Genomic DNA, 26,808 nt, shown 5'->3' with positions numbered 1-26,808 from the left:
TCATTTTGCATATCCTGTTCCAGCTCAATGTTACACAGTTGAAATTGCCTGCACAATAAAGATCTGGTGCACATGGACAAAGCATAGAGCTCCCTCAGGATTCCAACAATAGGCATATATTCTTCCTTCCCTACAGGCTCTTGGCAACCCAATCCATCACCTCCCAAACTCACAGTTTTTCAGTGTAAAGTCTTTATTGCTCATTTATATATATATACATGAGTGCTTTTGTTAAAAAACCACATTAAGGCTGCTGAGAATGGTTTTTAGACCCAAGGTTCCTCGAATCTGAAGGAATTACTTCTTTTCTGGAGATGTAGCAACTCTCCTAAACTGCACTCTCCACTCCATATGGAGTGTATCAAGGCGAACAGCTTAGAATCATAGAATGATAGAATGGCTTGCATTGGAAAGGACCTCAAAGACCATTCAGTTGTAGCTTACCTGCAGGGTTGCCAACCACTGATCAGGCTCTAGACCCCTCTGTCCAAGGCCCCATGCAACTGGCCCTCAAACATGGTGGGAAAATTTGGACATAGTGAAATATTAAAGAAGAGCGATATGCCTTCCTGATCTTAGTTGATATACCTAAAGGAGAAGCATAATCATAGGAATTACACGCAATATTCCCTTTCCTACTGCTGCAAATCTAATAGCTATAGATGGTTTTCAGTGTGCAGGTAACTACAGATGAACCGTAAATGCCCACTGGAGTTGAGACAAGGTGTTGTTTGCTCTAGAGAGTACCTGTTCTGGGCAGATGGCACAGCATGTGCTGCTCAGCACTGAAACTGTCAAAGTATGTTTGTCTGTGATATGAGAGATTAAACTCTGATTTGCTACACATGCAGGACATCTGTCAATCATACATGCTTGATAGGTGTGTAAGCCATTCAGAGGAGGACATAGATAGCTAAAAAACTGAGAACAGGATTTCAAGTGCCAGAATGTTCTGAATATTCATTACTGCAGTTTTGGATTTGGTTTTGTTTTTTAAGAAAATGATGAATTTGAGGAAAATTGAGCAGATAATTGCTGTCTGTGACAGCTGCAATTAATGTGCTAATAAGATAAGGTTTCTGAAGCCCTTCTTTTGCAGTAGTCAAGAAATTTCAGATACTTATTCTGCTACAGCATGATGATAGTGATCATTACTTAAAAAGAAAGGTTATTTGGAATTTGTGAATATTTTGCAAAACAAAATCACCAAAAATTGTCTCATGGTAATGTCTGTTATTAATCCAGAGGGACACTGTGTCGGACAAGAAAGAAGTTCTTGTGGCTAATTCTAATCTGGAGACCAAGAGACGTGGGCTTCATAGAATCATAGAATAATTAAGGTGCAAAAAGACCATAAGATCTAGTTCAACTCCAATTCATCCCCCCCATGCCCACCAAACCATGTCACTCAATTCCACAGCTAACCATTTCTGCAACACCTCCAGGGACAGTGATTCCAAAACCTCCTTGGGCAGCTGGTTCCAGTGCATAACACTCCTTTGGAGAATAATTTGTTCCTAATATCCAACCTGAACCTCTCCTGGCAGAACTTAATGCCACTCCTCTTGTCCTGTCACTGTTACCTCAGAGCAGAGGCTGAACTCCAGCTTGCTACAACCTCCTTTGTACTGCCTCTTCTTGTCATCTTTGGATTATGAACACAGTTGCAGTGCCCACAGTTGCTATAAGGTCTGAACATTACCCAGCCTCACGGTCACAATCGCAGATGCTGCACACCATACACACAAGAAGTTATGGGAAAAGATGTTACCATTAATGCAAATGCAAATGCTACAGCCAGCTGAAAATGTTCTTGGGTTTACAGTCCCAAAAGGGAAAGAACTTCTCTCTGTGGAGAGAGGGAGAACAATTAGCACTCACCATAATTGTCAACCCCGTATCACAAAAGTACTTTGCAAAGGCTGCTAAGTACCATTAACCCCATTTTACAGATGGGTGGGAAACATCATCATGGAGCAGGAAAGTGAGTTGCTCAAGGCCATACAGTAACTCAGCAGAAGTTATGCAAATAGAAATCAGGTCTCCTGGTGCCAAGCCTTATTTTTTTGGCCTATGTAGCTTCTATACAGGAAACCTGACCTAATTCCAACGTCTGTGAAAGCAGCAGTTTCTTTTGCAACAAGCCTAAGCAGTTGGATGGAATCAATGAATGAGCCTGCTTCTCCAGTGCTCACCATTCTTGTGCAATAATTGCTCTGCAGACATTTTTGTGAGCTTGATAAATGTTTTATTTACGTGGAAATGTCTCAACTAACACCCACAGTAAACACAAGGCAGTAGTCAAAATGTTACTACATCTATTATCACAGAGAGTGGGATGAAAGATATGCCTGCTTCTGATATGAACAGGCCTTATTTTATTAGCAGTGTAGTACTTCACTACTTATATGGGAGATGAGCCATTCATTTGCACATGATAGTGACCTTGATTTAAGGGTTCCCAACCCCCGAGGCAGCTTGTTTCTCTATTGTATATTCAAAACTGTTTTAAAAGGATGCTTACCAGTAGAGATGGGTGCACACTAAGCCAAATGCCAGGGTTTGGCAGTGGCTTGGACAGTGCTATGAGTATCTGGCACCTGGCTTCCCTCATGAAAGCTTTGCTCTGCAGGAAATAGTGTGATCATTACAGCAGTATGTAGGTAACTGAGAAGTCGTCTGTAGTCCTGACTCTGCTGCCAGGTCCACATGAGTCATATAGGGCTGGATCCACCCTACCTAAGTTCAGGTATTTCACCAAACAGCCTGGTTTTGGGCTCAAGGCTCTTCCACTGTTGATGGATCCACAAGATCTCAGTGTGCTATTGGAACTGTCTGTATGTATCTGACAAAAATAAGCCTTTACAGCCATAGTCTTTTCCTTACAGATTTTGTGCAGCTCTAGTCTTCAATCTCCTATTTTTTGACTGCAGTGTAAAATTACCACGACTCTTTCATTAAATGTAAGGATCATCAGCCTTATAGTTTCATGAACTGAGGCCATTGGGAACTTATTTGGAGATTTCCACTGTGTTTTGCTTATGTAAAATAGGCATAGTAGCTTTCTAAGTCAATAGAGACCTATAGCACAGAGGAACCAAAGGCTGTTATTGATGTATGTATTCTAGCCCCAGTTTTACACCCTGCTTCATATTAACAGCATTTCTGTAGGATATCAGTGGGCCAAGTAGTACCTAATTAATTATGACTGTTACCACATGCTCTGGGAAAGCAAAGGAAATATAAGGTGATTAGGATTAAATAGTTTGGAGAATGCCAGCAAGAAAAAAGCATGGATGCACAGAAAGCTGCTGCCAAAATACAAGTGCATGATGGATGAAAGTACTACGGAAATGCTAAGTAAAATATTATCATTTGTTATTTCAGCTGCACTGTAACGTGGCTGTTTTTAATTCTTTGGTCTCGTAACCTTTAGGGAGCTATAGCTGATCTGCTGGCTGTGTGTTTGAGTGGTCTGAATACATACATAAACACACACAGGTACCGATTTGCCTGAACACAAAGGTTGTTCAAGAGAGTTATGGACATATTCTCCAAGACAAAAAAAAAATAAAAAGAAAGAACTATTCGAGAATAAAGTAATATACAGTGTTCAGCTTGAGGTAGGGATAAGGTGTGGGCATGGCCTAACATGATTTGGAAAAAAAAATCACTATGAATGACAAATCATTTACATGACTCATTCCTAGACTGGGTGATTTTTATTTGAGGGTGATATTTTTCCACTGACTAATACTTATCCTTCTCAGTCATTCTTGTTTTAGCGCTACTAGCATGCCTAATAGCTGTCCTGCTATTTCAGAGAAAAGATCTTCCTTTGTAAAATTCAAGTGCTTAAGATTTTAATATTTTAATACTGTCATATTTGAGTGCTATGATTTACCTCGGTGCTGATCCACATGACTGCAGTACTTTGCTTACCAGTTATAAATGCAGGTGGCGAGGATGAACTTAAGTATGTCAGGAAAAGAAGAGTGTAAACATAGAAGTTCAAAGGGGAGATAAAAAGAAAACCACTGGGTCAATCTTGTGAACATTTAAAATGGTTGTACACTAATGTATGATGCATAGGGAATAAGCCAGAGGAACTGGGAATCTTAATACATAATTAGAATTATGTCTTAATTGGCTTAGTGGAGTTTTGCTAGGCTGATTCACATGGCTGGAATATTGATGTGAAAAGGGACAGCTTGTTCTGAGAAGATGAAGAAAAAGAGAGAAGATATTGTGGCTTATAGATCAAGGACAAATTTTTGGCTCTGAGAGATGGAATTCAATTTGAGATGGACACTCTGAAACTGTCTCAGTGAAAAACACAGAGAAACAAGCAGAGCAGTGGGATATGTTTGTGGAAACGAGCAGAGCAGGCAGGTGATATGACAGGGATGGCATGAACAGCTACATGGAACACCTAAATCTCTGCGTGCTGGTGTCAGAAAGAGGCACTGACAGCAAATATCAGGTGGGGCAGGAGGACAACAGAAATGGCAGACTCTTGTGGTGCTTGGGAAGTGGGCTTTAACCTTGACATTGGGACAGTTGGCTAGAGAAAAAGTTCCTGTAGATTCTGTTCTGAACCATAGATGTGACGGTTTATTGGGCATGGTGGCGATGGATCAGTGGTTGGACAAGATGATCTCAGTCCTTTCCAACTGTAAGGATTCTATGAATTGATTAGACAATAAAATAAGAAGGAATTAGAAAGTGAGTAAGCATACAAATTTCTGAGAAGAGGGAAAAAAGCAAAAATGAAAGCAAAATGCAAAGAGGGTTTAGAAAGGAGACATAAAGAAGTATGTGTGAGTTGTAGAAGAGGTCTCACAGGAAGCAAATATAAGGGGAAAAATCTGAATGAAACAACTTTGGGCTAAGAGTAACATTATATGGTATATATTGGAAGATTAATACAAGCTTGTCTGTACTTGATGTCTCCATTCTGAAAATCAAGGAGTGATAGAGAAAGTGGTAGATCAGATCAGTGGGAAATAATAGAACCATGTATGGATACAAGCAGAAAATATAAAATGCAAAGGATTTATAGCAATGTAAAAGCATATTGGGTAGGTGTGTTAGTAAAAATAAGAAGAGGAAGGAAAGCGCATGAAGAAATAATCCAGCAAAACATGTTTATTTTTAACTTGAATCAGTTAATTTGATCACCATGTGGTCCTGCAAACTGTTGTACTGGCACTGGTAATGCAAGGGAAAGGGATATGGCAAAGGGATAGAAGGAGGAGGGGCTGAGAGCTGCCTGAAGCAGTTTTGCCACTAAAAGAAATGTGACCATAGGACTATCATTTGATGAACAAAGAGAAAATAACTGATGGTGTGACTGAAGCATTTAATGTCTTTTCACTATTGTCTTCCCTAGATAGATTAACTGCTATTGGATGAATAACAAAATTAATATCAGAACTGAAAGAGTAACAACCTCCAGTGAAACAAGAAAGGTATGATAAGATATTGTTTGGATCAGTTAATGTTTCCAAATCAGGAAAAACTGGTGTTGTTCCTCATAGAATATTTAAGAAATTAGAAGAGTTCTTTTAGTGGTTATCTTTGATATTTCCATTCCCAGTGTAAACCCTGTTCCTTAATATCAGTACAGCTTTGGAAAGGCTTTGAGAAATCAGCTTGTTAATAAAACTAATCTTAGGCAAGTATATGTTCCAGAACAATTTTAGTGAAAGAGATTCCATGTGAACATTTGCAACAATCAGATCATTCCATTGAATATTTTCATCAATGACTGGGAAAATAGAACACATTTCTTAGTCTAGAGAGTAAAGGCAAACAAACAGATCTTGCAAACTTGTAGATAAAATGATATATATGGAGAACCAAAGCTAATCTTGGTAAATACTGCAAAATAAGAAAGGAAAGTGTGAAGAGTTTACTAGGGAGCAAACAGCTGCACTACAGAGAGCAGACCTGTGCCTGAAGCATATTTGGAGTGAAATTCACAATAATACACTCCAGGTCAAAAATATCATAGTCTGATGTAGAATAAAACACACATGTCCAGTGCATCAATTATTTCTAACAAATACCTTAGGAGAAGGACCATGACCAGCTTAATGTACCATGAATTTCTGTGAGTAGTGGAAGTGTCCCGTGAAAGGACTCAAGACAAGCTGAAGAAGTGGAATTTGTTCAGTCCGGAGAAGTGAGGGCTGAGTGTCAGTCTATAAATTTCCTGTATGAAAATATTCACAAAGGACACGAATAAATTCCATAAACATTCACCAAAGACAGTACAAGCAAAAATAAAAATCCAGTTTCAATAAACTTTCTAAAGCTAAGGGTAGAGAAATACTGTTTTTTTCTGAGAAGATAAAGTATGCTTATAAGAGGCTAAGTAGGCATCTGTGATGCTTTAGGCTCAAGAGATGCATTATATAGCATGTGAAGACCTCTTCCACTTACAGCTCTGTATTCTGCTTATAGAAAATGGTTTCAGCCCAATACATGGAGTTTGAAAGAATTATGTAAGGCTACATATTACACTATATTTTTCATTTGTTCGTCACCAAACCCCGAAAAAGAATATATGTATTACTGGGCACTTACAGAAAAGCAGCATCCTCTTCTCAAGCAAGAAAAATGAGATTAAAGTCCAGACCAAAATGCTTAAGTTCTCAGGTACTTCAAGCCAACACTTCTTCTTCCAGGATATAACATTATCTCAGAATAAGTGTTTTTTGGATTTATGTCTAAGAGACAAAGTTCAGATGATACACCCTGAGTCTGCAGAACTAGGCAATATGTGGAACGTGTTTTCTGATCTATGCTGCTTTGGGGAGGATTTTTGAATAATATTCAAATCATCCTTCATGAGATACTTAGCAATTGTGGCCTTAAATCTGGTAGGAAGCCAAAAAAAGATTATTTAAAAATCTTTTTGGAACAACATGGCATATTCTAATCCTTCACACCAAGTCATTTGATCTGTTCTTTAATGATAAAGGGTATCTGTCTCTCTACATAGGAGGACAGGGTGTTTTTTTCTGATAGGGGCAAGGTGGGATGAGAGACTGCACAGGTGAATACCTCTACATGGAACAGCAGAACTGTTTTTAAATCCAGAATGACCTGAACTAAGCAGTAAGGGACTCTGCTGGCAAATGCATTATAGCATGGAGGCCCCTTTGCCAGACAGCACATATGCAGTCGTTCACAGTATGTTAACAGGGAACCATCCACTGTGCTACCAGTCACAAGAGCAACAGTGTGAATTCCACCTTCCACGAGCCAACCTGGCTTGTCACCACCTATACAAATGGCATTGTTGGAAGTGCTCTCTGGATCCATACACAAACCATCTGTCCAGCTTGAAAACACAAAGACTTTTTTTCTGGAAGAATATTTATGCCTGAAAGAGTAGCCACTGTGAATCTCTCTATGGTCCGTGAAGAAAAAAAGCTGTTTGAAGAGCCAAGGGACACTCACTTAAGAGGAACTATAGCTGCAAAGGTCTGAATATTTCCCCAAGTGTGTACCTATCATATCTATGTATATGTGTGTGTGCATGTATGACAGCTGTCATCATGATAAAAGGAAGAGAAAAAGCAAGAAGACACCTATATTCAATAGAAAACTGGGGCCAGAAAGACTTAGCAACCCACAAAACAAACAGTCCTCAGGGATGCTTGCTCTTAATTTTGTGAGTCTTAATTATGGGAGATTGGGGTAATGCTTTAAATTGTAATGCTATTGGCCCTGTTTAAAGTTCTGTTTTTGACATAGCTGTTGCAAGAGCAAAGTAACACACTGGTCCTGTGAGACTCCTGCAAGTCCCAGAAGTTGGCGGCTGTCTGAAAGACACAGAAACACTTCTGGTTGCTTTATTGTTTTCTAAAGTTTTGGCCTATGATTAATTGGTTTAATTTTACTTAGCAGAGTTCAATTTATGCTCTACAGGCACCATTAGTATTTGAATGTCTACTTCTGTGGTGATGGATGCCATGTAGATTTGGGAAGGAAATGGTTTTTCTGTCCCAAGAAAACTCTTCAGGATTTTGAAAAGCATTCAGATTGAAGTCAAACCAGACCCTCATGAGAAGAGGGGGAAAAGAAGCCTGTAGTCTTTACCTATTGCAACCACTTGATTTTCAGAAAAAGCATGCTGAACATCAAAATACTCCTGGAGCTTCCTAAGGCCTCTCTCACACACTATCTGATGCCTTAGCTCTTTATGTGAATAAATACATCTTTACTGGAGCAAGGACTTTATTGTGTGTTGTTCTATCATCCCAGATCAGTCTTTAACTAAGGGAATAAAGGGTTTGTTAATATTTCATTATTTATGCAAATGCAAAAGGATCTTCTTGGTCACCAAGCAGCCAGGTCTTTTCTGCTTCACAGACACATAGCTGCAATCAGAAAGTTATTTTCTGGAAACAAACAAACAAACAAACAAACAGCTGTAGACAGAAATTGGTATGTTTCAACAAATAAAGAATTTCACACAGAATTGCAGACCAGAAGTCTTGTTCCACAGAAAGTCCCATGCAGATCTACAGTGGCCAAGTCTTTGGTTGTCAAAGCACTATAGTGTGGGTCTGGAAGCAGCGTAGGCACAAGCAGAGCTCCTGATAGCCAAAACTAGTGGCTCTGAGGAATATGAGAATTGTCGTTCTAGAAGAACCTGAAGCAGATTGGATTCAACCTCAGCCACCTCTGCTCTGTTAATCTCTTTTTACAGTGGACTAGAGTGCTCCCTTTTTAACTGAGGAAAACAGTTAAGAGACTATCATAGCTCATAAATGGCTAGAATCCTCAATGCCAAGGTGGTTGGGCAACAATATGCTTAGTTTTATTTTTAGTACATTGTTGCACTGTTCCAGTAATAACATGTAAATTGCAGTAAGGCAGCAATTTCAATGGGATCTTTCAGAAAGGGGAACTGAGTGCTGCCATCATACCATTAAGAAATTCATGTTCTCCCCCCAAACAGCATGGATCTGACATTCGATGGGCATTATTTATCTCTATCTCATCTATCTATTTATTTCATTATTTATCTCTATCTTTACTTGCCAGGGGATCCTCAGAGTTTTTATTTTGCACTAGATGATTGACTTAGACTGTACAGCTGACTGCATAGTTTTGATTACAGAGTCTTTGCATTGCATTAACACCTAGAGACATCAGTTGAGATCAAGACCGTATGTGCATGCAGGGCTATAGTAACAGGCACTGCTTGTCTGTTGAGCTAAAGATTTAATTCTGCCAAAAAATGCAAGAATATGTTTTGATACTTCTTCTCAAGATGAGGAAACACCTAGCCTAAAGTCACACAAAAGTCATAATGATAGGCAGAGTCTGAATCCAGGTTCCCTCTATCATTATCTAGTAGATAACATACAAGATTGATTTGTTGGTAGTGGTGGTTGTTTTTTTTTTTCCCTGATTCACAGATTAGCAGTGTAGCAGTTTGAAAGAAAACCAGAGATGAAATAACTGTTTTGTTTTGCTTTGATTTGCCTTACTTCGCTTAGCTTTGTCTTGTTTTAGTGGGGCCCTCTTTAAAAACTATATCACAATTTCTTTTTTCTTCCCCTCCAGTGGGCAAGCCTCAGTCTGGGGAATGGAGAATATTCATATTAGAATATTCAGAATATTTTTTGCTTATTAAAATCACGAGGTGGTTGCAACGATATCTTTTCTCAGGACTTGATAACAAGAAAAGTCTAGAAAACACGTAGTTTAATTAAAAATAATTAAACTCAAAAGTGTTAACACATTTGGCCAGCGAGGGGTAGGAAGATCTGAGCACTGTTGTTTAATATATCAATAGCTATTCAAATCACTGAAGGTTCCATGAGATACTTTGGGTCCTTAGCCATACAGACTCCCATTCCATATTGTGTCTGAAAAAACATACCTGAGTCTGAAGGACAGAATGTTACCTGGTAAACTCCTTTAATCTCTCTTTATGAGGTTATGAGATTTCATGGAACCAGATCAGCAAATAGAGACTGGGGGAAGAGGATCATATCCAAGGAGTTTAAGGAACTGTAAGATAGACCCATGCAATAAACCCATGGAAACTCAGCTAAGGCTAAAGATTCCGGATGAAGTGGTGCAGCTCCAGGCAAAGAGAATCATGAGATTATGGGAAAAAGAGCTGAGGATCAACATTTCTGTTGTTGTTCACTGAGAGGTAGAATTTCACATTAGGACTCCTGAAGTTAATTCACTTTTCATCAAAGTTGCATGACTTGCACAACCTCACTGGGCCTCCTTTTTCCCATCCATGAAAGGAAATAAGATTCCTCTACAATGCAGAGGAACTGGGAAATAGCATTAACGACCACTTGATATCCTTGGTATTAGGATATCCCATGGCAGGGAGCTGTCATCTCCTTTAAGGAGAGGACAGAGACAGCAGATATGGTTTAATCAAGAAGAACTCAATTTGAAAGAAGTTGATTCATAAGTAGAAAACCTGGTCCTAGGAGAAGTCAGTGCAAGAGCAGATCCAAGGAAAGAATAAAGAAACAGCCATGGGACCATGGAAGGATCTGAGGATGAGTCAAGGGCCTACATGATGGGTGTCTGGAATAGAAGAAATAAATCAGGTGACAGCAACCACTACCTGTAAAGAGGATGAATCTTTGTACCTTGCAAGTCACTTCGTACCTTTGTTTCTAGTTCTACTGCATGACAAAGTCACACCCATACAGAATCACAGAATCACAAAATGGCCGGGGTTGGAAGGGAACTCAAGAAACATGAAGTTCCAAACTCCCTGCCACAGGCAGGACCACCAACCTCCACAACATTTAATACTAGACCAGGTTGCCCAGGGCCCCATCCAACCTGGCCTTGAACACCTCCAGAGTCGGGGCATCCACAGCCTCTCTGGGCAGCTGTTCCAGCACCTTACCACTCCCTCTGTAAAGAATTTCACCCTGACATCCAGCCTAAATCTTCCTTCCTTCAACGTCAAACCATTTCCCCTTGTCCTGCAGTTATTTACCCTTTCGAAGAGTTGGTTCCCCTCCTGTTTGTATGCTCCCTTAGGCACTGAAAGGCTGCAATGAGGTCACCCCGCAGCCTTCTTTTCTCCAGGCTGAACAAGCCCAGCTCCCTCAGCCTGTCTTCGTAGGGGAGGTGCTCCAGCCCCCTGATCATCTTCATGGCTCTCCTCTGGACCCTCTCCAACAGCTCTCTGTCTCTCTTGTACTGGGGGCTCCAGACCTGGACACAGTACTCCAGATGGGGCCTCACAAGAGCAGAGTGGAGAGGGTCAATCACCTCCCTGTCCCTGCTGGCCACCCCTCTTCTGATGGAGCCCAGGATACCATTTGCTTTCCGAGCTGCAAGGGCACACTGCTGGCTCATATTAAGCTGTACCAAAAAGCCAATTAAGTTCAGTGGCTTTGAAGCTACAGTACAGGACATCCAAAAAAGTGTCCATAGTCCTTGACATGGATTTGGTCTGTGATCCTTTATGCCCCTGTTGAGCCATTTGTGAATTACTGACAATAATTTTTCTCTTGCTGATGTTGTGATGTCATTATGTAAAATTCAAGAGTAGATATCAAGTCTGCAGAGCTCCTTAGAGAACATTATGACAACCTGATTATTTTCTGTATTCTTAAAGCCTCATGCAGTTTCACATCCATCCATTTGTTTATCAGTCTCTCTACTAACAACTGAAATCACTGTTGAATTACTCATGTTGGACAAGGACTAGAAGTCTCCAAGAAAATAGAGCTTGGAACAGAGAAGTTTCACGAACATTAATAAGAGAGTAGGAAGAAAAGGCTAAAATTAATACCCTATGAATCTGGGAAAATCTCTCTCATCTTAGAGAGGCTATGCTATGATTTTTTTCTGTTTGTTCTAACATTGAACAATCAGTCTATATGTAGTGAGTGGTCAGTTCTCACATGTATATTTTGGAACCAGCCACAGCATGCAGTGCCTTTTGCCAGCCGGTAATTACTGGATTTTGAAGAGAGCCTGGAGGCGTGCAAGGTACCAAGGGGAAATAATTATCTACAGGCTATCTGCAGACTTTGGCAACGGGAGCTGAGATCATAGGGAAAACAGAAATGGAGGAAAAAATGGGGGGTCTTGCAGTGAAGGGGGCTGAAGATAGAGAAGAACAGAAACTCATAGTTCTGCAGGCTCCCTTAGTTCTCCTACTTGCAGAAATACTTGTTAATTATTATTAGAACATCTGTTTACTATTCTGAAAGGTCAGTTTCAAGAGAGTTTAGAAAATGACTGGAAATGAAATAGAAATGCAAAACAATTTTTTTTTTTTTTTTTTTTTTTTTGTGACACCCAGCATTTATTTTTGAAAACATTCATTAGCGAGGAAAGCCTTAAAAAGATATTTCAAAAAAGTATATTTCATTCTGCAGTAACACAACAGCACAAAACATAGGCATAAAACCACCCTTATCTTTGATACTGACATTCAAGAGACAACTTTGAAACCCTGTTATAGAATAAATCTGAAAAACACAATAGCTGCTAGCAGTTTTTCAAGGAATGAAGCCATTGCAGCCGTGGGATCAGATACTGCTCCTGCTTTGACAAGGGAAGATTGGGGATGTCAAACATTCTGCATGCTGCAATGCATATCATGTGTTCAAGTGATGTTCAGTCAGTAAGGAAAGGTAATTGCCAGCAGTTTTATAATTCTGTACTCCTCTCTGTACAGTGCCAAAAAGATCAGCATTGATGTTTGCTTCAAATAATTCTATATGTTCACTACTTCGTGATAAAAGGGTAAGAAGTGTTTGGAATGAAAGCTGAAAAGCAGAAGAGATAAAGCTAGATGGTGGTAGTGGGATGGTAAGGCTTATTTAAATGATGGTTTTTGTTCAAGAGCATAGTTAGATGAAGCATTTGTGTGCATATCTGTGGTCTCATTAAGTTATAAGAGTGTATAACTCTGAATGTGTACGTTTGGTGGCCCTGCTAGGCAGGGAGGTTGGAACTACATGATCCTTGAGGTCCCTTCCAACCCGGGTGATTCTGTGATTCTGTGATAACTGCAATAACTTCCTTCCTTCCTTCCTTCCTTCCTTCCTACCTTCCTCCCTCCCTCCCTCCCTCCCTCCCTCCCTCCCTCCCTCCCTCCCTCCCTCCCTCCCTCCCTCCCTCCCTCCCTCCCTCCCTCCCTCCCTCCCTCCCTCCCTCCCTCCCTCCCTTCCTTCCTTCCTTCCTTCCTTCCTTCCTTCCTTCCTTCCTTCCTTCCTTCCTTCCTTCCTTCCTTCCTTCCTTCCTTCCTTCCTTCCTTCCTTCCTTCCTTCCTTCCTTCCTTCCTTCCTTCCTTCCTTCCTTACTTCCTTCTTTTTTTACTTCATTCCTTTCTCCCTCTTCTTTCTTTCATATGAAGTAAATCAACAGTCTTACTACTTAAGTGAAGTAGTGAAGTAGTGAAGTAGTGTGTGTAGGTGTAACTTCTTCTACAATTTCAAACAGACCAGCAGATTTCTAAATAATGGTATCCTGCTTGTTTCCTGTGCAGCAATTGTTTTCAATAATAAAAATCAAGAAATGAGAGAGAAGTGGTAGAGCAACTATATTTCTGCTACATACACATGGAGGAAAGGGAACATTTTATTTTTCAAATTCATCAGGAATAGGTAGAAAGTTTTCATATCTTGATTGCTTGGAAACTTTAAGAGATTTGGTTTAATGGAAATAAATTGAACCTATAATTAAGCCTGGAAAAGAAGCACTGTGTTTCATTCCAAAAGAAGACTTCTTAATGTCCAGGAAAATGTAGGAAAAAAATGTAAATTAGCTTGAAATATAATCCAAGGAGGTAAACAGGTAAATGAAGTTTATTTTACACTCTATAACTGCTTTGGAATTGGTCAACAAGGTTATCTGAAGTCCTGTGTTCATAATGGACACGTGTACATAAAAATGCATATTTGTGTGGGCACATGTAAATACCTATCTAAGTACAAATACATAGGAATCCTCAGGAGTTTATCAGTACTTTTATATTTCATATCATAGCTATTTTTCCCTTGCTATATTTTAACTGAATTTCTTAATTTCATGAATCCAAGGCACCCTCAGAATTATCTGCGTATGAATTTGAGCCAAGTCCTAAGGGAGACTTGCATGGCATTTGCACACCCTATTGACATTTAGAACAAAAGTCAAGCCCTGAAAATATAACAAAATTATGGGTTAGCTCTCTTTTCAGTGCCTGCATAAATTAACAATACTGTCATCCTTGTCATTTAATGCTATGGCTACATCTGTACAGAAATTCATATTAACAGCACTGACCCAACAGTCACTGAACCTTAAGAATGGGGAACAGATTTCACATGAGCTGCGTTGACTTTGCTTTAAAAATCTTAGTGGAGCCATGGGAGCTTCTGTTAATATGAACTTTTTAATCAGGAAAGAGTGCTCATGGATAGAAGTTCCTGTGTAGGAACACATATTTAGGTTTTGTTTTATCAGTGGCTCAAAGTCGTGGTTGAAGTTCTAGAGCTCTGCTAGACAAATAACCCAGTCTTTTAGCAATCTTACTTTGATAGAATAACTAATGTTGATCCTCCTGATTTTAGTGACCAAAGAAAGCTTGGTCAAGGCCACTTGTCTTCTTGACAATAGTCCCTTCCTTCATGAATTCTCCCACTGAATTCAATGCAAATGGTTTGGCAGGCTTTGAAAACAGTCTAGCTTAGATAGGGAATCTGAGACTTTCAGCATCCTTAGTTTAAAAATATCCTTCTGAAAGAGATTGGCTCCAGCCCCCTTTGCTGTCCAAATTATATTTATAGTCACACTTGGCATCTACCTGACACTTCCCAGCCATAGATCTCAAGGCAGTTTTACAAATCACTACACTCCTCAATCTACATGGAAGGTAAGGAGACTTGAGGACACAGTTGCTCAGGAACTGTTGTCCAAACTCCTGGTCTGAAGAGTTATGCTCTGAACCACAGTGCCCTCGAGACATTAGAAACTATATAGTCTGGAACACAACTAAACAAAGCTATCTTGGTTTAATTTGAACACTACTGTGGTAGGTCTAACGAAAAGAGGTGTAAATATAAGTGCAAACTACTGATCTTATGTTAAAATGTCAGTAAGGACAGTTTAAAATTATAGAGAGAGGGAGAGAGTATTAAAGAGATGGGTGTATTTCATCTTCTGTCAATGCATAAAGCTGTCTGAGTGTAATAATAATTCCTGGCTAGGCCTACCTCTGCATAGATTGCTTACAAATCACTGCAAACCTTTGTACAGAGCAAAGCACGAGGCACAGATAAATAGGAAAAAAAAGCATCAGGAATGGTGCAGTCTTAAATGAATACACTTCTTGCAACCTAAGGCCCTTGCACATCTTGCTGTGTAAAGCCAAAATCCACAAGAATGGTGAAGTCCTATTGGCTCTATAATATTTATTGCATCTGGCAGGTCTGATGAAGCTTCACAAAGTTGATAGTAAAATAGTATAGAGAATATCTATCTTCTGTTTTCTGAAGACACTCTTATCATGAAAACATAATTCAGTGGTTTTAAACATCGTAACAGAATTCACATTCTTTGTACTAAAGGATTTCAGTGAAGTGTTCAGAAGTGTGTGTTACTTAATTTTACTGGGTGGGGTAAACTGAGGCTTAGCAGTGCTTATTCTAAGGATTGGAATTTCACTGTGGCATCCTATTCTAGACTCTTGTAAGTATCATGACTCCAGAGAGAGTCCAAGGAGGCAACGTGGTATATTATCGTGTATTTCACTTGAACAAATAACATTGTACTTTCTTTTTTCTTCTTCTTCTTCTTCTTTTTTTTTTTTTTTTTTTTTTTTTAATTAGCTTTTTCTTCACATTTCACTTAGGGAAGGAGTAGTCTCTTTGGAAACAAAATTGAGGTCATTGTTTCCTCCCTAATCAGCCTCATGGCCTCATTCTTTCTCCAGCAGGATGATGGACTGGCTGTAGCACTGCCAAGGCTCTCATTCCTCAGCCAAATGTGTCACTCTTTTGGAAGCTCCCAGTCCAGTTCTTACATTGCCTCAGGTTTCTCTCTCCATTGCTGTCCCTTGCTCAGGTCCATCCTACTCCAGGCAGTCATTAATCAGAGGGAAAAATATTTTATTTGTTTTGTTCCCTTTACAAGGGAAGTCAGCATTTACCCTTTTATTTTCTTCATGTCTGTTACTTTTCTGGTAAACAGAGAGTAAGATTCTTGGGAAATAGGATGGCAAATATTTTAAATGGTAATTAGAGAGATTTAAATGTGAGAAGCACTTACAGTATCACACCATAACTGCGGGGACATTCATTGTCAGGTGAATGCCTAGAGTGGTACATAATCAGGGATATCAGACAAAGAGAAATGCAACTCCAAATAAAGCATCTCTGCTGTGGTCATATGCTCTATCATTTACTTAGCTTCTCTTGCTTCTAAGAAAACCAGAAATAGTTTATCCAGAAGGAAGAAAGATCTGTTGTGTCCTGTCCACTCAGAAAGCAAAGTCCTTTTAACATGCATCTTAAAACATAATTTTACCTGTATCTTTAATTTTCCTTCTTCTCTTTCTCCTCCTTCCTCTCCTTGTCCTTCTTCTTCTCTGTTTCTTGGTTGTTGTTTTTTTCTTTTTTTTTTCTTTTTCTTTTCTTTTCTTTTTTTTTTAAATATGAATAAAGAATTGCCTTTGGAAGCTGTCATTCTGCAAAAGCAGAAGGCTAATAGACACTGTAGACTATCTTCATCTCTATGATGTATTGGCTTCAGTGCAGTTGAACATGGGAGAGCAGGGTAGTTGAACATGAAGCCCTGAGGAGAAGGATTTCAGGATGTCATTTGATGAACGACTCAACTTGAGTCAACATGCAATCTTGCAGACCAGAAAGCCAAGCATATCCTGGGAGAAGTGTGACCAGCAGGTTGAGGGAAGTGATGCTGCCCCTCTATTCCACTCTTGTGAGACCCCATAGGAATACTGCATCCAGGTCTGGGGCCCCCAACACAAGAAGGACATGGAGCTGCTGGAGCACGTCCAGAGGAGGACCACAAAGATAGCCTAGAATCCCTTGGGCTATCCTCAGAGGAATCCACTTTCATGTGTCCCTCAGGCTGCCACTTCATTTTTTAACACATGCCTTTCTTGATTCTCCTACCTGGCTAAAGCACAACACTCATATTCAGCTACAACTACATGAGAAAATTTATACAGCATAAAAGGAACAGATTCGGAGACTGAAAGAGGTTATTCTGAAGATTCAATGTTCTCATTAAAAGCTTCTTGATAGCTTGCTTAGAGCCAGCTCTGCTCTAGCCTGAAAGAGTAAATACTCGTTAATAGATGGAACATGTTACAGAAATTTCTGAAGCCTATATTCCCCTTCACTTTTATCTGAACAGAATAATCTGAGATGCAAAGCAAATTCCAGCAAGAGGGAACTGTCAGAAGATTTGCTTTGGTAATACCCTTCTCACCATAAGTGAAATGTCAAAGCGTGTGTATGTGACCATGGATCACATTGTGTGTCCCATGTGTCACCAGGGGTCCACACACTACATTAAGAATCCCAGGAATCTTGTCTCCTCTTTATTTCCAGATTTATTTATCATCTTTGTTAACAGAAAGCTTTGTCCTTCCTATTTGCAGCAAGCATCTCCAGTAGCTTAGTTGAGTGTCATAATTCAATTTCTCAGGCAATTGCCACCCATCTCCCCTTAAAATAAATAAGCAAATAAGTAAATAAATACTGGAATGTGATGGAATCTCTCCGTGTTTCCTCATTCTCCTTTCTTTTTTTTTAATACAAAAGGGACGTTTTCTGATGTTTTACTAAGGCTAACCACTAGATCAAGCAGTAGCTCAGGTGCTCAGGGCACATTAGTCCTGGCTTTGAGCACCTTCAGGGATGGGGCACCCACAGCTTCTCTGGTACAAATAATAATAAATGTCATGCCTACTTAACCAGCTGTGCAACTTGTTATGTGGGCATATGCCTTCCTACATTGACTCTCTTGCTCATAAAGAAATCTACTGTCTTCAGCATATTGATGATAAAATGCTACCAGATTACAATTTCTCTTACAGAAATATCCATGACAGAGTGATAGCAAAGGATGCTACCAGAAAAAAACACAGCAGAGTACCAGAAGGCCATCATTCAAAGGCTTCTGGCCAGACCAAGGTCACCAGGACTTTCCTCCACCTGCACTCTTAAAGCCTCTACAAGCCAGAGGGCTTGCAAAGGCAGTGAACATGATTGTGTCTCATCCTACAAGTCAAATGGAGTAAATTATGATTATTTATCAAAGGAGAAATATAATACATTAAATATTGGGGAATATTCTGCATACCTGAGATTAAACAAAGAATCAATTTCTATCTGAGCTATTCCTTTCTACATCATATAGCTGTCCTCTGTTATAACACCGATGTTTACAATCTGTAAGAAAGGGATTAGATGGGGAAAGCTATCAATTATGCAGTTCCACAGGTGGCATTTTAAAGCTGTAAGATGATGCAGGATAGGACAAAGAAAGACGATTTGTAGTCAAATTCTTCTTCTCTCCACCCATGTATTGACTGCACCCCTCACATCTCCCTGACCTATGATCCTGCCCAGAACAATCCTGGTCTGTGCGCGGATATTTGGACAACTGTACATTAAAAAAAAAAAAAAACAACCCAAGGCACTCTCTGACTGGTTTAACAGTCATTCTTGATGGCGGGGAGTATGCACATGGCTGTGCAAATCTGTGAGCAATCAGATGGTTCACTCTACTTTTAAGAAGTGTTATATGCCCAGGCTGTGGTATTCTGTCTCCTTTCAAAATGTGTCAGCTTAAACAGTTTCTGCAGCATACATTTCTCTGTGCTTTCAGGGCTGCTGTGTTTCATCCCACAATCAGCATTGAGATTTTTATATAAATGAGAGACACTGAAATGATTTGAGGCTGCTTCATTATCGATGCTGAGATGGATCATGGGGACTGGAACACTTTTGGCGTCAATAGAAATATTCTTGGATGGAGGCAGGTAACAGTCTGGGCTGCCTCCAGCAGAGGGAAGTGGTACACACACACTTCTCAGCGTGTTCTGTCAAGCAGGAAAAAGCATCAGGTCTGTATTTACAGAGCTGAAATATCCACCGCCAACACAAATGCCTGATTTAAGCCACTTTGGTGACTTGGTCTCATCCTCCACATCCCCAGGACCAATAAAAGAGTGTCTCTACATATGTCTCCTGCAGTAAAACTGATGTAGATGCTGGACTTTAAGACTCAGAGTAAATGTAGTGAAAAAACAAGTGGACTCAGGGCTTGGTTTTAAGTGTAATGTCTTAATATCATAACCAGAGAGGTTACTTTAAGCTTGAATGCATTCCCTCTGCAACTCATGGGTGGGGGATTACAGAGGGAGACCACCAAGCCCATCAAGAGGGAATGGCTCTAAATTAAGCGAGGGGAAATTAATGTTAGATGTTAGGAGAAAATTCTTTACTCAGAGGGTGCTGAGGCCCTGGCACTGCTGCCCTGAGCGCTACTCTCTGGAGGTGCCCAAGGCCAGGGTGGATGGGGCCCTGGGCAGCCCGAGCTGGTGGAGGCAACCAGCCCATGGCAGGGGGTTAGAGCACAGTGAATTTTGAGGGTCCTTTTCAACCAAAGCCATTCTATGATTCTATGATAAGTCTTGGGCTCGTGCAGGTGGTCCCCAGAGATGCACCCAAGTGACAACACGTGCAGATGCACCCTCATAGCCCTGCACACCAATGCACAACAGAAGGTTACCCAGGTATATTAGTGTGGGGTTTTTTCACTTCTTTTTCCAGTCAGTCTTGCATCTTTCTGTTACAGGGTCCACTTTTGTGTATGCACACACACGCGTGCACCCCCCTCCTACACAAAACAAACAGAAATTCACTCACATCTCACATGGAAGAAATCCTTTGAGCACTTCTCCTTGACATCTCTACACTTTTCAAATACATTTGACTCTTCCCTTTGCTTCTCTGTCGTTAGAAGGAGTAGAAGCCTGCTGGAGATTACTTTATGGGGAAGATAATGTCCTTAACCCAGACTTCCTTGAACTGCCTTAATGCTGTTTGCAAAGCAAGTGGGTAACTTTGTCTCTCCCTCACCCCATCTTGAGCTGCAGGGAGGCAAGTTTTGCCTCAAGCTTTCAACCTTTTGATGCATGGATTTTCCACTCTGAGCTACAGTAGGTGGGTAACAAGAAGATCCTATTAAAGCAAAGTCAAGTAGCAAAAGGATTGTCAGCTCAGCAAATCAGAAACATACAGTACCTCTCTTTCCTTTACTGCGTTCCTTCCAGTTCACTATGAGTCAGAAAGAAGGGAAATAAAAGGTGTGGAAAGGGGGGAAAAGAGCAGTAAGGAACAATGCCAGCCCTGGTGACGCCTTGGTTTCACAAGTAGGAAATTAATCCTTGCTGCTAAAGACGCAGCCTCTTTTAATGAAGAGGCTGCTGCAATAGCATCGCAACAGCTAGCAACCCACATGTTCTATTACAACAGGTTGAGCCACTGCACCCTCCCCTGTGCAACGGTGAGAAAAAAATAAATCAAATGTCTATACCTGAGGCTCCTTCATTTCCGACATGGAGATCTGCTTTAATGCAGGCTTTTCACGGTGCCTTTCTTTCCGAAGAACGAGCTGGTGATGGCTTATTTACCTACTTACCTGTCCTTGAGCTATGTGGCTTTTATTTGAATAAATTAAACTGCCTGTTTCAAGTGATGCTTTCAGCCTCTTGAGTCTGGATCTAATTCTCCAAAGAATTCTGCTTAAAACCTGTTTTTTAAGTTTCTGAGCAAGTATCAACAGACTGCAGGATGCAATTTTCTGAAAGGACCTTGGTGCCTATGGGTAAGAAATATCCTATCGGGCTACTTCCCTGAGTTTTTTCAGTTTTTTTACATATCTCTGATAGACCAAATGAGGGCATGCTTAAACAGGGAACTTCTCTTGTTTTATTAAGTTGCTCTGCTTGTTTTCTGTGTGTGTCCATGGGATCAGATTTCCAGCTGCTGTGAGACACTTAAAAACCACTGCTATCATCAGAGATGTGTATTTTCAATGCAGTTATAGTAGTTTCAGTATAGCTCAGTGGATGCACATTTTTCCTTTCTTTCTGGGACTGATTCTGCTTTCTAGGGAGGTGGGGTAGGAATACTTGGCTGTGTGAATTGACCTATCTCCAAGGCAAGGAAATCCAAGTTCTTTGGAAAAGCTGGCTGTTGTAGATGTGGGGTGATTTTTTTCCCCCTTGGGTGCCTGGGAGAAGAAATCAAAAAAGCAGTGTGAAATAGAAAAACATTCCCCAAGAATATGCATAAGAAGATGCCTTCTCTTTTTAATACACTGTAGAAAGTTTTAATGATGCTGACCCAGGCCACATTACAATATAACATGCATTATATCAGGCATGCTGTTGTAGCAAACTGTTTTTTCTCTGTAGATTAGCACTGTTTGTTTGTTTGCTTTCCTCCATGCTCTACTTTATCACTGGATTCAAACATATTGTGTTTTCACTTATGCACATGCATTTCTAGCAGGAGAAAGGAAAGCATAAGGTTCATAGATAGCAAAAATAACAGAGGTCTTTTCATTGCTGGAGTTGTGAAGCAGACATCAGAATGACAGCACAATAAAAGCCACGGGAGCTCTCAGCAAGCTCAGACCATGCTTTGCAAATGGTGCTTCATCCCGAGATGCTCATGGACAGATTGGATGGGCCCTGGGCAGCATGATCTGGTAGGGGGCAACCAGCCCATGGCAGGGGGTTGGAACTGGATGAGCTTTGAGGTCCCTTCCAACCTAAGCCATTCTGTGATTCTATTATTCCATTTATGACTGAGCAGACAGAGCTCATCGCACACCATGCTGCGCTCTTCAGCAAGGACAAAGTGCCTCACGAGCTACATGTTCCAGCTCAAAAAAAAAATAATTAGGATAACATCTTCCACAGGCAAGAGGCTGATTCTAGATCCAGTCTGATGCACCTCAAAACAGACTTTGGACCGAAATGGGTAGTTATTATTAATATTATCATCGCTGCTGTTATCTCTATGCAAACAAAATACCACAGACCATGACAAAACTGCTGCTTTTATCTCTCTATGTAATGCCCCAAATCCTGTAATCTAATTGTTACACATCTTTGCTCAAAAGAAAGGCTCAAATATTAGCTTAAGGTTGTAATAGCAATTAGCACTGCAGAAGCTTAAGCTATCTGCATTGATCACAGGGTTTGCTTACCACATATTTTATCGCTAGGTTGACTTGGGCACCTTATCTTCTGAAATCCTGAATTCAGCTGACTTTTTGGGTCAGTCTTGTTCTTCATGTTTTGTGCCACAAAAGTGTATTAAACACTAAAGGGTATGTCAGGTATAAGAAAAGTCTTCCGGGAGCAGAGATGGTACTAAATAATGCTAAAATGTCTTTGAAAGATGAAGGGAGGTGAGATCTGCTTAACTGATGGTGGGACAAAGCCAAAAGTAGATTTTCACTCTCTATGGTTGGACCACAGGCAGAAATATATTGCTGAGTACAGTGCCTGATCACAGAGGTGAGCAGAGCAGCTCTGCTTGCACCACTTTTCCACCACGCATGAAAATGTCATCACCACATGTTTCTCAGGGCTATGGAGATCATAGAATCATAGAATGGCCTGGGTTGAAAAGAACCTCAAAGATCATCTAGCTTCACCCCCCCTGCTGTGGGAAGGGTTACCAATGTGGATGTTGGATGCTCTGACTGGGAGACTGTACCAAATTTACTTTGCATGCCCAAACAAATATTCCAAATGTCCTTTGGTCCTTTTCTTTATTGGTTGTAGAAAGGGGATAATAAGGTTCCTCTTGCAGTCTGTTCTCTGGTCGTGCCCTATCTTCAAGCTCTGCCCTTAACTCTTCTGGTAATCATCAAAACAGATCATTGTTAGATGATTATGGGGAAAAGAGTGGTTGTTTTGGGGATGTAAAGATAAAATCATAGAATTACAGAATCATAGAATGGCTTCAGTTGGAAGGGACCTTGGAGATTATCTTATTTCAGCCCCTGCTATGGGCTGAGTTGCCAGCCACTAGATGAGGCTGCCCAAGGCTCTAGAAGATTTTCACAGGAGAAACAAAGTCCACTCTTATCCCTGAGCACAGAAGGAACAAACAGATCTATCTGACATGAATTTAAACCAGAAATGATGTTTCTCACAAAAAAGACTGCACCCATCATCCTTTCTTTTCCTCCATCTACATCTAAAACATCACATGCTCTTCAACAAGCTTGTGGATGCCCCATCCCTGGAGGTGTTAAAAGCCAGGTTGGATGGGGCTCTGGGCAGCCTGGTCTAGTATTAAATCGGGAGTTTGGTGGCCTTGTCTGTGGTGGGGGGTTGGAAATTCATGATCCTTGAGGGTCCCTTCCAACTCGGGCCATTCCTTGATTCTGTGATTCTGTGACTTCAGCCCTCAGCATGTCTCCATGTCTTTTTTTTTTGCCTAAGGCAGTATACACACCTTCCCTCCCCGAAAGTCTCCTCTCCTGCTATGCTGGCTGGCTAGATGCACTGTGCAGAGGTCCAAGAAGCTGTTAGCAGGTAGCTGAGCTGGCCAGTTTGCTCATGTTGACTGGCCAGCTGGCAACCCAAGCTGAGCAATTAGCTAACGAGCTTATACTACTGCCTTTCACTCAAGTGAGCTGTGCTTTGTCAATTCTCTTCTCCCCCACCAATGATTTTCATAAAATGTGAGATATTTTTATCTTTTAAGCTTTCACCCCTCTAGAGAATGAGGTGAAATTAGCCACCAGGTTCAGAATATACTGCTGGGTACAGGATTGACAGATGGGGAGCCAGATGGACAGACAGCACTCCTGTAAAAGCTTTATTTTCTTAGGAAAAGAGGCCATTGGGTTTAAGTGCTAATAGTATGGGGTTATAGGATAGGGGGATTATGCCCTTAAAAACTGATGCTGTGCATCAGGCACTTATGCAGAGCAATACAGTGTTAGAGTAAATGCCTCACTGTGTCCTGAAAGTGTGAGATTGTCTTGCTCTGCCTTTGGTATACTGAGTGCAGACTGGGGTAGGTTCTCATTTGAAAGGGAAAGGAAAACGAAGGCAAATTTCTCGTTAGCTCCATTACTCCTTTGTGCACTGCCATTTAAAGGCATTAATATGACTTTCCTTAATCTGACACAATAGGCTCAGGAAACCTTTTTTGATGGTTTTCTCTGCCCAACCCAATAGGATAAATTAAATAGCATATTAAAGCTGTAGCATCTGATCCTGAAAATGACTGAGCCCACCCTCTGACCCACTTGCACACTGGAAATTACTGGATCAGGCATGATCAAGTCTAACTGGCAACACAGCCTACATCTGGGGATTTCAGACAAGGATAAAAGATCATTTTATTAAAATCTGCTATCTAGCAAATCCTTAACTCAATGCCTAAATACCAATTTCTAATGCTACACTTACTACATAAAGATAGTGCTACAGTAAAACTTCAACCTCTGCAACCCCTTTTCAGGACTTAGGAATGGTATACAAAAGAGGTTCAATTTTTTAGCTGTTTGGTCCCTGCTACTCTCATCATTGTCTAACAGTCTAAAGGATCAAACACTCATTTTATTTACCCTCTTGGATGTAGGCGGTAATTTTTGTAACACCTCACCTTTGTCATATCCTTTATCCCCTTTCAGTTACCTCCTGGAATGGGAGGGGGGGAATGTAAAGGAAGAGAAAGGTGAAATCATGAAATCATGGAATCATAGAATTGCTCAGGTTGGAAAAGACCTTAAAGATCATCATGTCCAACCATAACCTAACCATATTACCCTAACTCTTAACAATCCACCACTTCATTATGCCTTTCTGGAGGGTTATCACATGTAGAATTGATAGGAGAGCAAAATTAGCTGTAGAGGTTACCAGATTTCTCCCAGGAAAGAGGGCAGAATCCTTGGTTGAACCCAAAATCCTGTCTGAAGAGTTGTTGACAAGCATGGATGCTTTGAGTCCTCCGCAGTGCTGGGTTTATCTGATGCTCAATTCATTTTTTTGTGGGCACTTGCTGCAGGGTGAAGCAGTCTTGAGATGGGGAGAATAAATGCTGAAACCAAGATCACTCACAATGTTTTTGAAATAAATAGTGTTACTTAAAATTTTATTTAAATTTGTACAAAAATTTACTGTGCTCTTGATACTGTGCGTAGCTATCCCAGCTGAGAGAATCCTGTACAGTAAAGCAGGCAAAGAAGCTGCCAGAGCATTTCAGAACAACTTTTATTCTACATTTTCCAGTAATCTGATGTGCTTTCTATAATGGAAGATCTGTAATCAGTCTTCTTTCTTCCTATTCTCCTCTGTAAAAGTTGCTTTTTAAAAAAAATCAGTCCAATTTTCAGAAATTTCACCCACTTCAGAGAGGTATTTTTATGTCTCACTATTTGGAGTTCTTGCAGAAAGTTTCCTTACGTAGCACAATAATCGAAATAATCTTATCTGAAAACATATAGAGATCGTATAAAAATTTCACTGGAGCTTCATCCCAGGCAAAATAAGTTGTTTGCTTATGAAAATCCATTGCGAAAGAATTTAGCATCTGGTCCTACAAATGTACGTGATTGTTTCTTTGTGACCTCTTGCAATGAAGAGAAGAAAAATGAGGAGGGATGTGCAGCACTAGATCCCTTGCTTTTTACATATATATATTCTCCCTTATGGCATTTGAATGATAAAAGACCAATTTCTGCCCTTGCTTAACCTCCAGCAGCCCCACTGATTTCCAAATTGTAATGAATGACTTTACAGACCGGAGCCCTTTCATTCTTTCTCTTGCAGATTGAGTAGCTCAACTCGGACAATGGGCTCCTGCCTACATAAGTGCACAGCTGGGATAAAACCACTGATTCTGGGAGACGTGCTCCATCGTGAGTGAGAAACGAATCTGGTGTGATATACAAATTTTAATGGAACATAAACGGGGGAAGAGCATGCAAGTAAGCACCATTTTTAATTCCTTAGCATAGCTTGTGTTTGTATCAGCCCTGACTCATGATTTATACACATAGGATGCGTATTAAATATCGCCGTACTTGCACTGCATGTATCTATTCAAGATAATTATGGCTATTGTAGTATTGGTGGGACTTACAGACTTTAATGCATTTATCCTCACAGCATCTGATAAAGTAAGGAAGTATTTTTATCTGTGTATTATATACAGGATACTGAAGCCTAGATCATTTTTTGCTACACCAGGGAATTGAAACTGGATTTTCCAGGTTGAAAGATAGCACTCAGATTGTTGATCTGTCCCGGTGTAAGCAGTACAAATAGGTTTGGAGCATAGCACCTCTTGTAAATTGGGGATACTGAACTACCTGATTGTGATACAGCAGACATGATAAATTGCTTACTATTAAACAAAATGTTTGGGAATTGTATTGTAGCCACGGAGAAGCTGCACTATTATTAATGATGCACAAGGTATATATCTCAGCTTATTCTTCCATACCCGTATTGACTCTGAAGTGCAAACAATAATACAAACTAGATTTTTGCCTGTAAAACTAACACCATTTGTCTGGAGGTAACAGCAGAAAATGGGAGCAGAGCCTGATCGCTCCCTGCTCATGCACAGTGGCATGTTTTCTGACGGAGGTGGTCTGAGCATGGGATAGAGGAAATTCTGATGTTCTTTACCTGTATGCTGAGGGTTCACTGGAATGGTTTGAGCCCTGTAAGATTAATAAATAATGAATATATGCATAAGAAATGGTAGTTGCCCT

At 40.4% G+C, this 26,808-nt stretch overlaps 1 protein-coding gene across 1 annotated transcript in view; it reads left to right on the top strand.

The window, feature by feature from the left end:
• TENM4 (teneurin transmembrane protein 4) overlaps positions 1-26,808 on the top strand; it is an 810,928-nt gene that overhangs the window by 184,811 nt on the left and 599,309 nt on the right. Inside the window, exon 4 of the mRNA XM_052669278.1 lies at positions 25,859-26,016. The gene's annotated coding sequence lies outside the window, so the exon portion shown is untranslated. The remainder of the gene's footprint in view (positions 1-25,858; positions 26,017-26,808) is intronic.

Source organism: Tympanuchus pallidicinctus, unplaced genomic scaffold, assembly GCF_026119805.1.
Source record: "Tympanuchus pallidicinctus isolate F22 unplaced genomic scaffold, pur_lepc_1.0 scaffold11, whole genome shotgun sequence".
Taxonomy (NCBI): domain Eukaryota; kingdom Metazoa; phylum Chordata; class Aves; order Galliformes; family Phasianidae; genus Tympanuchus; species Tympanuchus pallidicinctus.
Note: the sequence above shows the minus strand (reverse complement) of the source record. Positions and strands in the feature narration are given on the sequence as shown.